The following is a 17951-nucleotide window of genomic DNA, read 5'->3' as shown; positions in this document are numbered from 1 at the left end:
TATCATAACATATAAATCACGACATCTACTCCGACCATATCATAACAAATAAATCACGGCATCTGCGCCGGCCATATCATAACATACTGAACATTAAATTTCAGCACTGTTTTACATAATATTCTTAACCATAGTTCATGTACTGTTTTTATGGTTTTTCTGAAAACTGTCATAACATGCTTATTTTGGAAGAATCATATTATTCTAATATAACATAATTTTCATGGAAATTTATACTCATGCCACACAAACATGACTAATACGCTATATATAAAATCTAATCTGAAATCATATTTTCTGATAAAATGTATTAAATCTATTTTCTTGTTAAACAACAGTATTCTCGAACACCATACTATAACATACATAATTTTTAAAATAAAAGTTGTATATTAATAAATAATTTCATGATAAATACTGACTTAATTTATCCCCTTACCTGGCTTACTGAGAAGCCCACAATTTAAACCAACCTACACTCATGTGTTCCCCAGCTCAACACCTTGAAATTACATTTTCCCTGACAAAACTTCAGTATTATTCCATTTACTACATTTTCCTTAATTCAAAAACACCAAATATCTTATAAAACTTAAAATGCCCAACTTACCAAGATTTTGGAATGGTGCCCAAGTTGGCCTAACCAACAATCTACTTTGGCAGACTTGAAGAGAATCTTCTCAAGAGTAACGTGGTGGCTTCCGATCGTCAAACCGGCGAAGAACGAAGCCGAAAATTTAGAGAGAATGTGTGGAGGACGATTTTAGAGAGAGAGAGAGAAATGTTGCATGAAAAATTTTCTGAAAACCCAAATTAAGCATATTTATACACTGTTGCCTTGTCGACGAGTCACATCACCTCATCAACGAGTCCAAGAAGAGATTCATCGACGAACACTTAACCCTCGTCAATGAATTGCAGGCCTTGGAGACAGCCTTTTTAGTAAATTCTCATCGACGAGTCACGTGTCCATGTTGACAAGCCCAAGAAGCCTATTCGTCAACGAACGCTCTACGTTTGTCGATGAGACCCTACTGAATACTCTTTTTGAAATTCCCCTTTTCTCATTCCTTTAATTATTTATTTACTATAATTCTTCAGGTCTCTACATTCTCCCCTCCTTATAAAATTTCGTCCTCAAAATTTACTATCTATATTAAACACCATCCTATGAGGAAAAATCGACTACTTATTTTATTCCTTACCCTCACTTGTGGTGGAGGAATACCGTGGTCACATTTTGGGTCCTAGGAGATTACAAATATACACATAAAATAAAAATTCTCCTAAAACCAAAACACTACCTACTAACAAAAAATTATTACATATATTGACTAACCTGCACAAAAGAAATTTAACATACTTATTTGCATTTTTTTTTTTTCTGATTACTGCTGGTTCCCACTAAATAAGTGCGGCTATTTCTGTCATATTTCTTCCTCAAGTTCCAAAGAAGCTTCTTCCACCACGTGATTTCTCCACAAGAATTTTACTAATGGAGTTTTCTTACTACGCAATTCCTATTCCTTCATGTTTAAGATCTGCATTGGTATCTCCTCATAAGCTAGTGAATCTCTGAGCTCTATCTCTGCATAACTAACCACGTGGGAGGAATCTGGGACGTATTTCCTCAGCATGGATACATGAAATACGTCATGTATTTTGAACAAAGATGGTGGTAAAGCTAGCCGGTAGGCAACTAACCCCACTCTCTTAAGTATCTCGAATGAGCCAATAAACCTAATGCTCAGTTTATCCTTCCTCCCAAACCTCATATTCCTTTCAGTGACACTATTTTCAGAAATACATGGTCTCCCACTTCGAATTCCAACTTTCAGCAGCGAGTATCTACGTAGCTTTGCTGCCGAATCTGAACTGCACTGATTCTTTATTTAATAAGCCGGACTTTACTGTACGCCTTCTGCACTAACTCTGGTCCCAATACTCGCCTCTATCCCATCTCGTCCCAGTATAGTGGAGATCAGCATCTCCTACAATAAAAAGCCTCAAAAGGTGCCATGATGATGCTGGCTTGATAGATGTTATTGTATGCAAACTCTACCAACGATATATACTGGGTCTAACTACCCCCAAAATCCAGCACACATGCCCGTAGCATATCTTCTAATATATGAATCGTCCTCTCGACTCCCGTCCATCTGAGGATGAAACTCCATGCTGAATGATAACTAAGACCCCAAAGCCTCTTGCAAGCTCCTCCAAAACCGTGACGTGAAACGTGGGTCTCGGTCTGATACTATAGACACTGGCACACCATGTGATCATACTATCTCTTGAATATATATATTTCTACCAGTCTTTCCATGGAGTAGTTGACTTTAATAGGACTAAAGTGAGTGGTCTTCGTCAATCGATCTATGACCACACAAATAGCATTTTGCCCCTACCGCACCGATGGTAAACCTATCACGAAGTCCATAGAAATGTGATCCTATTTCCACTCTAGGATGTAAGGTGGCTATAACTGGCCCGCCGGCCTTTGGTGCTTAGCCTTTACTCGCTAGCACGTCAAACACTGTTGCACAAACTCGGCAATCTCCTTCTTCACGTCATTCCACTAGAAAGACTCTTGCAAATCCCTATACATTTTAGTGCTACCTGAATGAATCGTGTATAAGGATATGTGGGCTTCCTCTAGGATCATCCTTCTGATATCCACATCTACAGGCATGCACAACTTGGTATGAAACCTTAGAGCTATGTCATCAGAAATACTGAACTCCTTCTCTATCCATCCTACACTTTAACTATCAGCTCTGCTAATTCTACGTCATCCCTCTGAGCGGCTTTAATCCGTTCTTGTAGGGTAGGCTGCATCACCAGGTTGGAAATAAATGTTTGGTGATCACTTTCTACTAACTCCACGCCAAGCCTTTCCAAGTCCATTTGGATCAGGCGCTGAATTTCTGTTACTAACAATGTTGCTATCATGGATTTTTAGCTCAATGCATCAGCCACCACATTTGCTTTACCTAGATGGTAGCTGACAGTACAATCATAATCCTTGATGAACTCTAACCATCTTTTTTGCTGCATATTCAACTCCTTCTACATGACGAAGTACTTCAAACTTTTATGGTCTAAAAATATTTCACATATCTCTCTGTACAGATAATGCCTCCAAATTTTCAATGCATAAACCATTGTAGCTAATTCTAGATCATGGGTGGGATAATTCTTTTCATATTCTTTCAATTGTATAGAGGCATATGCTACTACTCTTCCCTGCTGCATCAATACACATCTGAACCCCTCTCAAAGATGCGTCACAGTAGATCATGTAACCATCACCTCCCGATGGAATAGTCAATACCGGTACAGTGATGAGCCTCTATTTCAATTCTTGGAAGCTCTGTTCACAACTTCTGTCTCATTCAAACCTAGAATTCTTTCTTGTTAGTCATGTCAGAGGCCCTGATAATGCTGAGAATCCTTCTACAAACCGACGGTAATATCCCGCCAGTCCTAAGATACTCCTAATTTCCTGAACATTCCTCGACCTAGCCCAATTCACCACTGCCTCTATCTTGCTGGGATCTACTGAAATTCCATCCCCTAATATAACATGCCCTAGAAACGCATCTTTCTCTAACTAGAATTCACATTTGCTAAACTTGGCATGCAATTTCTTTTTCCTAAGCATCTGAAGTACTAGCCTTATATGCATTTCATGCTCCTCAAAACTCCTCGAAATAGACTAGTATGCCATCAATGAAAACCACTATAAACTAGTCTAAATACTAGTGAAAGATTCTATTCATCAAATCCATGAATATATCAGAAGCATTCATCAGACCAAATGGCATAACGAGAAATTTATAATGCCCATACTTGGTCCTGAAAGCTATCTTCGAGATTTCTTTAGTTACATGGTCCTGAAAGCTATCTTCGAGATTTCTTTAGTTTTAACTTTCGCCTGATGATAACCTGACATGAGGTCGATCTTGGAATAGACCTGGGTTCCATTGAGTTGATCAAATAAATCATCTATACGAGGTAGATGATACTTGTTCTTAATTTTTATTTTGTTTATTTCCCTATAATCTATGCACATCCTCACAGACTTGTCCTTCTTTTTCACAAATAAAATTGGAGTTCCCCAGGGTGATACACTAGGTCTAATAAACCCTTAATTCAATAAATCCTGCAACTGATCATTTAATTCTCCCAATTCTGCCGGAGCCATTCAATAAGGAGCTTTAGAGATTGGTGTCGTCCCTAGGAGCACGTCAATAGCAAAATCTATCTCGCGGTCGGGAGGCAACCCAGGTAGTTCCCCTGGAAAAATATCTGGAAACTCCTTTACCACTAGTGTACTGACAAATTTCAATTCATTTTCTATCATCTCTTTTACATAAACCATAAACCCCTGACATGCGTCCCGGTGTAATCTCCTCACCTGCATTGTTAACACTAACTGAGGTGAGGTATGCACCTGTGACCCCACAAATCTGAATTTTTGCTTTCCTAGTGGTCTAAAAATCACCTCTTTCAAATGACAGTTGATATTAGCATGGTTAGTAGCCAGCCAGTCCATACCCAGTTTACATCGAATCCATGCATATCTAACACAATTAGGTCAACTAGTAATATTCTCCCCTGAATTTCTACTGGATAGCCCCTGAGCAACCTACGACACCTCACCACTGACCCTGTCGATGTAGCTACTGACAATTCAACATCTAATAACTATGTCTCCATACCATACAATTTAACATATCCCACAGACACAAAGGAATGGGTGTCACCTATATAAAATAGAACAATAGCTTGATATGATAAAGTAGTAAGGGTACCTGTCACAACATTGCCTGCAACCTCCGCATCTCTCGATATCAAAGCATATACCCTCACCGGAGCTACATTTCTTTGCTGGCCTCCACAAGGTGCCTGATAACCCCCTCGATAAGGTCTGGGAGTAGGAGCGGTACCATGTCGTGTAGGGCAATCTCGTACCAAATGTCTTGGTCTACCGCAACGATAACAGATGCCTTTCCCCACTCGACACTCTCCCAAGTGTCTCTTTCCACATATCTGACATAAAGGGTAGGTCTGCACTCCTAGAACCTCACGACCCCTAGTCTCATGTCTCTATCCTCTACCATAATTTCCTATCCTCCACTAACCCCGACTAGATCCCTGTTGAAAGCCTGAAGGCATGGACTTCTTCTTCTGTCCCTGTTCCTCTGCACCCATCCACTGACTAGCCTCTGCCACAGCTGCTCTGTTTACCAACTCAGCAAAGTCCTGCACTTTTAATACTACTACCTGCTTATGAATTTCTCGCCTCAAACCTCTTTCAAACTATATCACCTTCTTTGCTTCATTGGGAATGATATATGAGGCGAAGCGAGACAACTTTATGAACCTCGCCGCGTACTGCTGGACTATTTGTTGTCCTTGCTTCAAATTTAGGAATTCCTCTACTTTGGCTACTCTAGTAGTGGCTGGAAAATATCTGTTAAAGAACAATTCTTTAAATCGGCACCAAGTCATAGCTATAGGCACCGCCCTCTGTTCCTCCAATAGTTTTACGGTAGTCCACCATCTTTCGGCCTCTCCCGTCAACTTATAGGTGGCAAATAAGACTCTCTGCTCCTCCGTGCGCTATAGCATTGCCAATACTTTCTCTATTTTCTGCATCCAATTTTTTACGACTACAAAATCAGCTCCTTCTGAAAATACCAAAGGATTCATCTTGGTGAATTTCTCTATCGTACACCTATGGCTTGCAGACGGGCCTTCCCGCTCTCTGGAGCTCCGTGCAATCTCAGTCATGACTTGTTGAGCTACACTGCGTAATACATCATCTGAATCAGCTCTGCCTACACCTGAGGGCCCTACACCCTTACTACAGTTGCATGAGCATTGCCACCACAAGGGTCCATCCTGTAAAGACAATAAACATGACTTAGGGACCCTATCCTTATAATTTATGTGTCTAACAAAAACTCATGATATCCATTCTATCTTGACATCCTTATCTTAATTCAAAATTCATTCCTACACTTTAGAAACACAACCCGACAATAGTTTACTATGACTTTCCTAAAATCGCCACCCCAAGAAAGACACATAAACCACCACAGAAGTCCTATCTCCAGACTGCAGAACAAAACTTCAAATCCTTTTCCTATACTCTGGTATTATTTTCACTGCACTCTAGAGTCTACAGAACCTAGCAACCTAGGCTCTGATACCAAACTGTAACAACTTGTAAATTTTACTATACTTTTTTCCCATCATATATAATAACATACATAATAATCTTGATATCCCGCTAAACTACAATTTTCGTGATCAACTAGGACCCATGGGTGCCGAGGATAAACCTATCATACATCTCTAATACCTAAGCAGCGGAAAACATAAATTGCCTACATGCCATATACAACACTAGAAACCATACCAGAGTTCTACTGAATCTGTTATATGTACAAAAACGTCCACAAAAGGACCCAAAAAGTATTCTAGGATCATAACCCAAAAGTCAATCTGACCCTAACTCAACTACTTACCCTTTTAATTGGGTAGCACGGTCAACCTCTACTTCTGCGGGGCTTTATCCGCCCTTTTACCTAGATTTCGTGAAATATTTGTAATGCTGGGGTGAGACTGTCACTCCTCGAACCCGATAATGGGACCCAAGGGTGAATTAGTAACCCTACCTGTCCCTATATCATACAAAGCCAATGATACATCACAATGAATGAGAGTCCGACCTCGTGGGGTTTCCAAGAACCCTATACACATCCATAAACAACCAAGTACACAACGGAAAAAGGTCATTCTATACATATATTATACCATACCAGAGTCTATACACAAGGAAATTCAGGTCCCATAGTACAAATCACAATCCAAGTGCCAGCCAAAACCACAAAAGGCCACTCGGAACAGTCCTAGTACTTACCCAAGCACCTCTCGAAGTACACCGACCACTACACTCCCAACACAAGGACGCTAGTTCCGGTTACTCAAAGGACCTGAAAAATAACATGTACATACGGTAGGGGTGAGACACCTTTTAGTAAGGAAAAATCAAGTTATATCGGTGTGTGGTATATGAGTGTTATCATGACATACTAACATGCATAGTTTCAAAGTCAAAATAGTTTAAATTAGTTCCAGTATTTTCACAAAAAAAGAAATACAATCTAGTGTCGTCACACCCTTTGGCTCAAAGTCGGACTGTCTGGGGGCATTTCACACCCTTCTGTAAAAAATCGACAATCTGGTGATATCTCACACCCTTCGGAAAACGCCGACAGTCTGGTGATATTTCACACCCTTTAACAAAAGCTGGTGCCCCTAGTAACTTGGCATGGCATCAGCGTTGAATCGGTGCAAATCTGGTGTTCGTACACCCTTCGGTTCGAAAGCCAGCCGATTTAGTGGTATTGTGCACTCTTCGGTAAAAGCCGAATTTCAAAAGCTGGTATAATTCAGAATCACATTCCTATTTCACCAAAACACAACTCGTGCATGCTCATATAATCAAACAAAACCACACCCATTTGGTAATCTAAAATCATGATTTTCCAAATACATACAGTTTAAACAAGTCAAGGCACGACTATCCCTATAACACAATATATATATCACAATATATTTATGGTTTTCCAACAAAACCAAGGATGCAGCCCGTCGCCCCCTTTTTCCCAAAATTGTAACATGAAAAACTTATAATTTTACCCGTTAGATTCCCCCAAATGAGTAACCAAAACACATATAGGACTGTGAACCACAATTCCACGAGTTCGATTTCAAAAATAAGCGACATAAACATAATTCCCCTTACCATTCCCAAAACAAAAAATCCCGAACTTCAATGCCCCTAAACAGTGAACCGAGTTTCAAATCTTACAAACCACAGTACAGAAGTTACTCACAACCCCGTTACCTACAAGACTACCGAATCAGAACTGAAAATCGAGTCTTACCTCGATTTTGGGCCAAAACCCGAGAATTCCTAAAACGAAAATCCAATCCGTAGAACTTATAGAGAATCCTCCCCTGATCCTCGTGGTAACGTTGGATCGTCAATTCTAGAGACGTACAGTGAAGAAATTTAGAGAGAGAGTGTACGATGAGTTTCTAGAGAGATAAAGAGAGAAATTGAGTTTTCTTAGTTGAGAAGTAATGAAAATGGATATTTATAGCCCTTTGACTCGACCGTCCTCGTCGACGAGATCGCTTTTTCGTCGACGAGGCATTGAAGACAATTCATTGACGAGACAGTGACCTCATTGATGAACCTGAGATTCCCGGTTTCTTGAAACCTATCGGCTTCTCCTCATCGACGAGCACCTGAAATTCGTCGCCAAGCAACCTGGGGCCTTCGTCAACGAACTCTGGCTTCGTCAACAAAGCTTGCTTAATTACCATTTTACCCTTCTCTTAATTAGTTAAATCAATATGTCACGGTTCGGCTTCTTACAACCTCCCCTCTTTACAAAAATTTTGTCCTCGAAATATGCAATCTCTCATTCATGAACTCATACACACAACTAAACACATATGCGCAACACTAGAAAGAAACTGGAAACTACTACAACACATGTAAGAACTCGAAAAATATAAAAGAGTTTCTACAGATCAGGCCGCAGGGTGTGGATCCACCATTTAAGCACCAATACGATGCCATGGGAGTCGAGGACTAGCTATGTGCTGGTTAGCGCCGTGCTTCACGGGTTGGCTACGGGCCAACGCTGAAATGCAAATCCGGCTTCGTGCCGAAGAGTGTGACGACACTGTGCTAATCATGTGTGTGTATATGATGGAAAGGAGTGGATGTGATTGTTTGTTCTTGTGACCGGTGTATTGAGAGAGCTGAGCTGATGGGATTGCTAGTTCTGGTTACCGGGTTACTAATCATATGTTGTGTGTGCTTGTAGGCACTGTGTGAATTAGTACTGGATTGCATTTAACTGCGTGTATGTTTTGTCATGATAACACTCAAATGCCACACACTGATATAACTTGTGTTCTTCCTTACTGAGAGGTGTCTCACCCCTACTGTACGTACATTTTTACAGGTCCTTCGAGTAACCGGAACTAGCGTCCTGGTGTGGGGAGTGTAGAGGCCGATGTACTGTGTTAGCGCTTGGGTAAGTGCTAGGACTGTAGATATGTTGGGTTTCCATTTTGGGTTGTTTTTGGGTATCCGGTTGTACATTTTGTTAGAGCTATGTACTGCTCTTATATAGACTCTGGTATGGTACTGCATATATGATATATTGATGATTTTCCACTGCGTATATGTTTGTGTGCCTGGGAACCCCATGGGGTCGAACCCTCATCCATTGTATAGTATCGTTTTGCACTGTGTATGATACAGGGACAGGATAGGTTACATTCTCACCTCCGGGTCCCACTTTGGGGTTCGGGGCGTGACAGCGCAGCCCCATCACAATATATACATACCCTCACTTATGGCTGAGGAATATCGTGGTTACATACATAAACCGTCTCAAGAGTTCACAATACACACACTCCCAATGACTAACCACCCATCCCAACCCGAAGTAGGGTATAATACATGTACTCAGAACAATTGTGGATACTTTCGGTGTATCTCTGCTTCCAGTTCCCAAGAAGCTTCCTCAACCTCGTGATTCTACCACAATAACTTCACTAATGGTATATCCTTGGTACGTAACTTTTGAACTTTACGGTCCAAAACCTGAATAGGTACCTCCTCATACGCTGAAGTATCCCCAATCTCCAAGTCCTCATAACATATAACATGTGATGGATCCAACACATACCTCCTCAACATGGATACGTGAAACACATCGTGGATCATCGAGAGTGCTAGGGGTAGTGCAATCCGGTAGGCAACCAGACTCACTCGCTCAAGAACCTCGAATGGTCCAATATACCTTGGGCTCAACTTGCCCTTCTTCTTGAATCTTATCACCCTTTTCATCATAGCGATCTTCAGAAATACCTTACCTCCCACTTCAAATTCCAACTCCTAACAGCGAACATCCACGTAACTCTTCTGCCGACTCTGAGCCTATTTAATCCTTTCCCAAATCAAACCCACCTTATTAGACGCCTACTGCACAAGTTCAGGTCCTAACACCTAATGTTCACCAACCTCATCCCAATATAGAGGAGATCGACACCTTTAACCATACAGAGCCTCGAACGGTGCCATCCCGATACTAGCCTGGAAGTTGTTGTTATAGGCGAACTCTACCAGTGGCATAAACTATATCCAATTACCACCGAAGTCTAACACACAAGCCTGCAACATATCCTCCAAGATCTGTATTGTTCTCTCTGACTGTCCATCAGTCTGGGGGTGGAATGTTGTACTAAAGGTAAGCTTTGTCCCCAGTGCTTCTTGCAAGCTCGTCTAGAATCGAGAAGTAAACCTGGGGTCTCGATCTGACACAATGGACACTGGTACCCCATGCATCCTAACCATCTCATGCACATACATGTCTGCTAGCCTACTCAAAGGATAGCTAACCTTCATCGGTAAAATGTGAGTAGATTTCATCAACCTATCCACGATCACCCAGATAGCATTCTGCCCATGAAGTGCTGGCGGCAATCCGGTCACAAAATCTATGGAAATATGCTCACATTTCCACTCCGGAATAGCTAAGGGCTGTAACGGCCCTACCGGCCTCTGATGTTCAACTTTCACCTGTTCACACATCAGACACTGCTCCACGAACTGAGCAATCTGCTTTTTCATACCATTCCACCAGAAGGTATCACACAAGTCCCGATACATCTTCGTACTACTAGGATGTACCATATATAAAGAACGATGCGCTTCCTCCAAAATCGTCCTTCTGATGTCATCATCGTTCGGAACACATAATATGATCCCAAACCTTAACACACCTCCCTCATAGATGTTAAACTCTGCAGCCAACCCCTGCTATACCTTCTCCCAACCTCTACCAACTCCGCATCACTAGCCTATGCAACTTTAATACGCTCAAATAAAGTTGACTGGATCACCAAACTAGCAAGAACAGTCTGATGATCAGGAAGCACTAACTCTATACCCAAGCCCTCCAGATCCCGTCTGATGTGATGCTGAGCTACCATTACATATACTGTTGCATGATCTGACTTTCGACTCAACACATCAGCTACCATATTAGCTTTCCCTAAGTGATAACTGATGGTGCAATTGTAGTCCTTGATCAACTTAAGTCATCGTCTCTGCCTCATATTCAACTCCTTTTGTGTGAAAAAGTACCTAAGGCTTTTGTGATCAGTTAAAATATTGCACTGCACATCATATAAATAGTGTTGCCAGATCTTCAGTGCATATACAATAGCAGCCAACTTCAGATCATGCGTAGGGTAATTCTTCTAATTCTTCTCATATTCATTCAGTTGCTGAGAAGCATACGATATTACCTTACCCTGCTGCATAAGCACACATCCCAAGCCTTTCAGAGACACGTCACTGTAAATCAAAAAACCGCCATCCTAGAAGGAATGGTCAAAATCGAAGCAGTAACCAACCAGTGCTTCAACTCCTGAAAGCACTACTCATAATCACTGGTCCACTCAAACTTTACCCCCTTCCTGGTCAATCAAGTTAGAGGTCCGAACAATTTAGAGAACCCCTCCACGAACCGACAATAATAACCCGCCAGTCCTGGAAAACCGCGAACCTCCTGCATATTATTCGGCCTTACCTAGTCTACCATAACCTCAATCTTGCTAGGATCAACTGAGATACCGTCTCCAGACACCACATGGCCTAAGAATGTAACATGATTCAACCATAACTCACACTTCTTCAGTTTAGCATACAACTTCTTCTTTCGCAGAATCTGTAATACTAACCTCAGATGACTTCCATGCTCTTCCGAACTCCTCGAGTATACCAGAATATCATCGATAAATACCACCACAAACTGGTCTAGGTACTCTTGGAAAACCCTGTTCATCTGATCCATGAACACTGCCGGAGCATTCATCAACCCAAAAGGCATAACGAAAAACTCGTAGTGGCCGTACCTGGTTCGGAAAGCAGTCTTTGCCACATCCTCAAATCTAACCCTCACCTGATGATACCCTAACCGTAGGTCGATCTTCGAAAAGACCTGCGTCCCCTACAACTGGTCAAAGAGATCATCTATAAGAGGTAAAGGGTAACAGTTCTTCATAGTCACTTTGTTAATCTCATGGTAATCAATGCACATATGCATCAACCCGTTCTTCTTTTTCACAAACAAAACTGGAACTCCCTAGGGCGAAACACTAGGTCGAATGAAGCCCCTGTCTAGTAATTCCTACAACTGCTCCTTCAACTCCTGAAGTTCTGCTGGAGCCATTTGGTACGAAGCTTTAGAGATCGGTGCCTTGTCAGGCAGCAACTCTATTGTGAACTCCACCTCACGATCTGGGGGTAAACCGGGTAAATCTTTCTGAAACACATCCAGGAATTCGTTAACCACCCGAATATCCTCGAACCTCAACTCATTCCACAGCGGTTCCTTCACGCAAGCTAGGTACCCCTGACATTCGTCCAAGAGTAACCTCCTCACCTGTAGTGTCGATAGAACATGTGGCATCGAACGCACACATGATCCTATAAACTCATACTCTTGCTCCCTAAGAGGTTTGAATACTACCACCCTTCTACAACGGTCAATCAAAGCATAACTGGAGAATAGCCAATCCATCCCCAGTATAACGTCAATCCCCGACATATCGTAGACCACAAGATTCATCAGTTGCAACTTCCCCTAAATTACCACTAGGTAGTCCCCTAACATTCTCCTACAGAATGATACACTCCCAGATGGTGTAGCTACAGACAATACTTCATCCATGACATGGGTCTCCACCCCATATAGTTTCACAAAATTAACAGATATAAAGGAGTGGGTCGCACTCGAATCAAATAAAACCACAGCTCTTTTTAAAAGCAACATCATAGTACCTGTCACCACATTCCCCTCATGTTCAACATCCATTGGAGTAAGCGAGTGCACCCTTGTCGGAGTTGTGTTCGCCTGATATATTCCTCGGGATACCTGATTACTTCCCCGATTCTGACTCGAAGAAGGTGTACCCCTCTTTGGTTCATGACAATCTCGAGCCATGTGACCTGACTGGCCACAGTTGTAGCAGTTACCCCCAAACGGTTGGCATGCACCGTCATGCCACTTGTGGTACCTGTTACAACGATCATGTGATTGATCCACCTAAGAACCCTGGTGCTTGGTATTCTGATGGTAACTCGAGCCTCTGTTCCTCTTCTTTCATGATCCCTGACGAGATCTAGATTGAGAACTAGAACGTACTGGCCTCTTCTTCAGCTCCTGATCCACCTCATTCTCCCGGATACCGGTCTCGATCACAATGGCCTCATCTACCAAGACCAAAAATTATCGGATATACCCACTAATCTGCGGATGTCCTTCCTTAGGCCCTTCTCGAACCTCCAAGCCTTCTCATACTCATACGAGATTAAACACAACGCGAACCTGGATAGCTCTATATACCGAGCAACATACCCCTACACCTTCACACTCCCCTGAGTCAGAGTAGAAAACTCATCCCCCTTAGCGTCACGGGTGCAAGCCGAGAAGTATCTGTCGAAAAACACCTCCTTAAAATGGCTCCACGTCATCTCCATTGGACCGGCTCTCTGCTTCTCCAATAAACTCACTGTAGTCCACCATCGCCCTACTTCCCCAGACAGCTGGAAGGTAGTAGAGAGGACTCTTTGCCTATCAGTGCAGTGTAAAACCTCTAGAATCCTCTCGGTCTTCTCAACCCAGTCCTCAGCTATCATCAGGTCGGGTCCCCCTAAGAACATCAGAGGGTGCATGCGTGTGAACCTCTCAATGGTGCACCCCGCAGATGTAGGAGAGTGTTCACGTCTCCTAACACTCCGCCCGATCTCCCGCAGAACATGCCTCGTCAATCCTCGAGGCACAGATGGAGACTCATCACTCACAGTCTCCTCTGAGCCACTTTCCAAGTTATTATCCTTAGACTCCATTCTAAAAACACAATAAGAATCTATTAATACTCCCTCAACATGTACAATTAACATAATTATCTACAACTAATCATGTTAATTACCACCTCACGGGTCCAGGTTTGTCCTATCATACCAACACGAATATCATCAATGGTTTGCCATGATTTTACTAAAATCGTCATTTCAAGAAAAACACGGAACATCACCAATGAGTCCCTGTCTAGAAAAAAAACAACCCTTGACCTACTCTACCCATTTCCAACATCCTATACTCTGATATGTACACACAGCTAAGCTTAACCAAGTCTACAAGACCTAACAAACTGGTTGGCTCTGATACCAAGCTATCACGCCCCGAACCCGATAATGGGACCCAGGGGTGAATTAGTAACCCTACCCGTCCCTGTATCATACAAAACTAATCATACATCACAATGAATGAGGGTCTGACCCCTTGGGGTTTTCAAGCACCCTATATATATCCATAAACAATTAGGTACACAGCAGAAAAAGGTCATTCTATACATATACTGTACCATACCAGAGTCTATACACAAGGAAATTTAGGTCCCATAATACAAAACACAATCCAGGTGCCAGCCAAAACCACAAAAGGCCACTTGGAACAATCCTAGTACTTACCCAAGCACCTCTCACAGTACACCAACCACTATGCTCCCAACACAAGGACACTAGTTCCGATTACTCGAAGGACCTGAAAAAAAACATGTACATACAGTAGGGGTAAGACACCTCTTAGTAAGGGAGAATCAGGTTATATCGGTGTGTGGCATATAAGTGTTATCATGGCATACTAACATGCATAGTTTCACAGTGAAAACAGTTTAAACCAGTTCAAGTATTTTCACAAAACAAGCAATGCAATCTGGTGTTGTCACACCCTTTGGCTCGAAGCCAGACTGTCTGGTGGTATTTCACACCCTTCGGTAAAAAATCGACAATCTAGTGATATCTCATACCCTTCGGCAAACGCTGGCAGTCTAGTGATATTCTACACCCTTCGGCAAAAGTCGGTGCCTCCAGCAACCTGGCATAGCATCAGCGTTGAATAGGTGCAGATCTGGTGTTCGCACACCCTTCAACTCAAAAGTTGGCCAATCTAGTGGTATTGCGCACTCTTCGGAAAAAAGCCAAATTTCAAAATCTGGAACAATTCGGAACCTCATTCCTATTTCAATTCACAACTCATGCATGCTCATATAACCAAACAAAACCACACCCATTTGGTAATCTAAAATCATGATTTTCCAAATACATATAGTTTAAACAAGTTAAGGCATGACTATCCCTATAACACAATATATATCATAATATATTTATGATTTTCCAAAAAAATTGGGGATGCAGCCCGTCGCCCCCTTGTTCCCAAAATCGTAACATGAAAAACCCATAATTTTACCCGTTAGATTTCCCCAAATGAGTAACTAAAACATACATAAGACCGTGGACCACAGTTCCACCGAATTCGATTTCAAAAATAACTGACATAAACATAATTCCCCTTACCTTTTCCCAAACAACAAATCCCGAACTCCAAGGCCCCTAAACAGTTAACCAAGTTCCAAATCCTACAAACCACAGTACAGAAGTTACTCACAACCTCGTTACCTACAAGACTACCGAATCAAAACTAAAAACCGAGCCTTTCCTCGATTTTGGGCCAAAACCCAAGAATGCCCGAAACGAAAAATTCGATCCATAGAACTTGTAGAGAATCCTCCCCTGATCCTTGTGGTAACATTGGATCGTTGATTCCAGTGATGTACGACGAAGAAATCTAAAGAAAGAAAGAGTGTACGATGAGTTTCTAGAGAGATAGAGAGAGAAATTGAGTTTTCTTAGTTGAGAAATAATAAAAATGGATATTTATAGCCCTTTGAATTGGCCTTCCTCGTCGACCAGATGGCGTCTTCATCGACAAGGCACTGAAGAAAATTCATCGACGAGATGGTGACCTCATCGACGAGTCTGAGATTCCCGGTTTCCCGAAACCTTTCGGCTTCTCCTCATCGACGAGCACCTGAAATTCGTCGTTGAGCAACCTGGGGCCTTCATTGAGGCACTCTAGCTTCGTCAACGAAGCCTGCTCAATTACCATTTTACCCTTCTCTTAATTAGTTAAATCCATATGTCACGGTTCGAGTTCTTACAGAGACAACTCTCAGTAAGGGAGATAAACTAACATTAGTGTGTGGCAACATGAGTATTCTCGTGATAAATATAAACAGTATATAAATCATATCTGGTAAAAATTGTCTGTATGATTTCTGAATAAACAAATTTATTCGTAACATAAAATATCATACTGTATTTATAAATCATGTAAATCATCTTATATAACAGTACAATACTTGAAATAATACCAGAATGGATAGCTAGCTAATGTCATGTCTTACCCCCCACATAATAGGGTTGTGCGGTCCGAAGGCGGGACCTAGCAATGGCTGGCCGACCATGCTAAGTCAACATAATTCTATAAGTACGATGGGCTTGCCCCACCTGATCCGAACTGCCAGTGGGAGACCTGCACTACCATGAAGCCACATCGACTTCCATCTCCCACACTCTATCTGAGATGTGTGGTAGCATTAATATAAACATAAACTTGAACATATAGCTACGGTACCGTGCTTTGAAATCTAGACTAAGCCATCCAGGTTCTGATAACATATAGTACATTTCATATACTGATACATAGTTGCTTCATATTTCAAAGTAAAATCTGACATGATAATATTTTCCTTATTTTTGACATAAAATGCATAATTACGACATCTGCGCCGACTTGTAAATCATGGCATGTGTGTCGGCCATATCATAACATATAAATCACGGCATCTGCGCCGGCCATATCATAACATATTGAACATGAAATTTCTGCACCGTTTTACATAATATTCTCAACCATAGTTCATGTACTGTTTTTATGGTTTTTTTTCTAAAAACTGTCGTAACATGCTTATTCTAGAAAAATCATATTATTCTGATATAACATAATTTTCATGGAAATTTATACTCATGCCACAGAAATGTGAGTAATACGCTATACATAAAATCTGATATGAAATCATATTTTTTGATAAAATGTATTAAATCTATTTTCCTGTTAAACAACAGTATTCCCATACACTATACTATAACATACATAATTTTCTAAAAATAAATATTATATATTAATAAATAATTTCATGAAAAATGCTAACTCAATTTATCCCCTTACCTGGCTTACTGAGAAGCCCACAATTTAAACCAAACCTACACCTGTGTGTTCCCCATCTCAACGCCCTGAAATTATATTTTCCCTAACAAAAATTCTATATTATTCCATCTACTACACTTTCCTCAGTCCAGAAATGCCAAATACCTTATAAAACTTAAAATACCCAACTTACCCAAATGTTGGAATGGTGCCCAAGTTGGCCTAACCAACAATCTACTCTGGCAGACTTGAAGAGAATCTTCCCAGGAGTAATGTGACAGCTTCCAATCGTTGAATCGGTGAAGAACGAAGAAAAAAATCTAAAGGGAAGGTAAGGAGGATGATTTTAGAGAGAGAGAGAGAGAGAGAGAGAGAGAGAGAGAGAGAGAGAGAGAAATGTTGCATGAAAAATTCGCTGAAAACCCGAGTTAAGCATATTTATACACTGCTACCTCGTCGACAAGCCACGTCACCTCATCGATGAGTCCAAGAAGAGATACATTGATGAATACTTAACCCTTGTCGACGAATTGCAGGCCTTGGAAACAGCCCTCTCGGTAAATTCTTGTCGACGAGGTACGTGTCCATGTCGACGAGCCCAAGAAGCCTATTCATCGATGAACGCTCTGCGCTCGTCGATGAGACCCTGCTGAATACTCTTTTTGAAATTCCTTTTTTCTCTTTTCTTTAATTATTTAGTTACTATAATTCTTCGGGTCTCTACAATGT

This window comes from Malania oleifera, chromosome 8 (genome assembly GCF_029873635.1).
Source record: "Malania oleifera isolate guangnan ecotype guangnan chromosome 8, ASM2987363v1, whole genome shotgun sequence".
Classification (NCBI taxonomy): Eukaryota; Viridiplantae; Streptophyta; class Magnoliopsida; order Santalales; family Ximeniaceae; genus Malania; species Malania oleifera.
The sequence above is the reverse complement of the archived record's forward strand: the minus strand, read 5'-3'. Positions refer to the sequence as shown.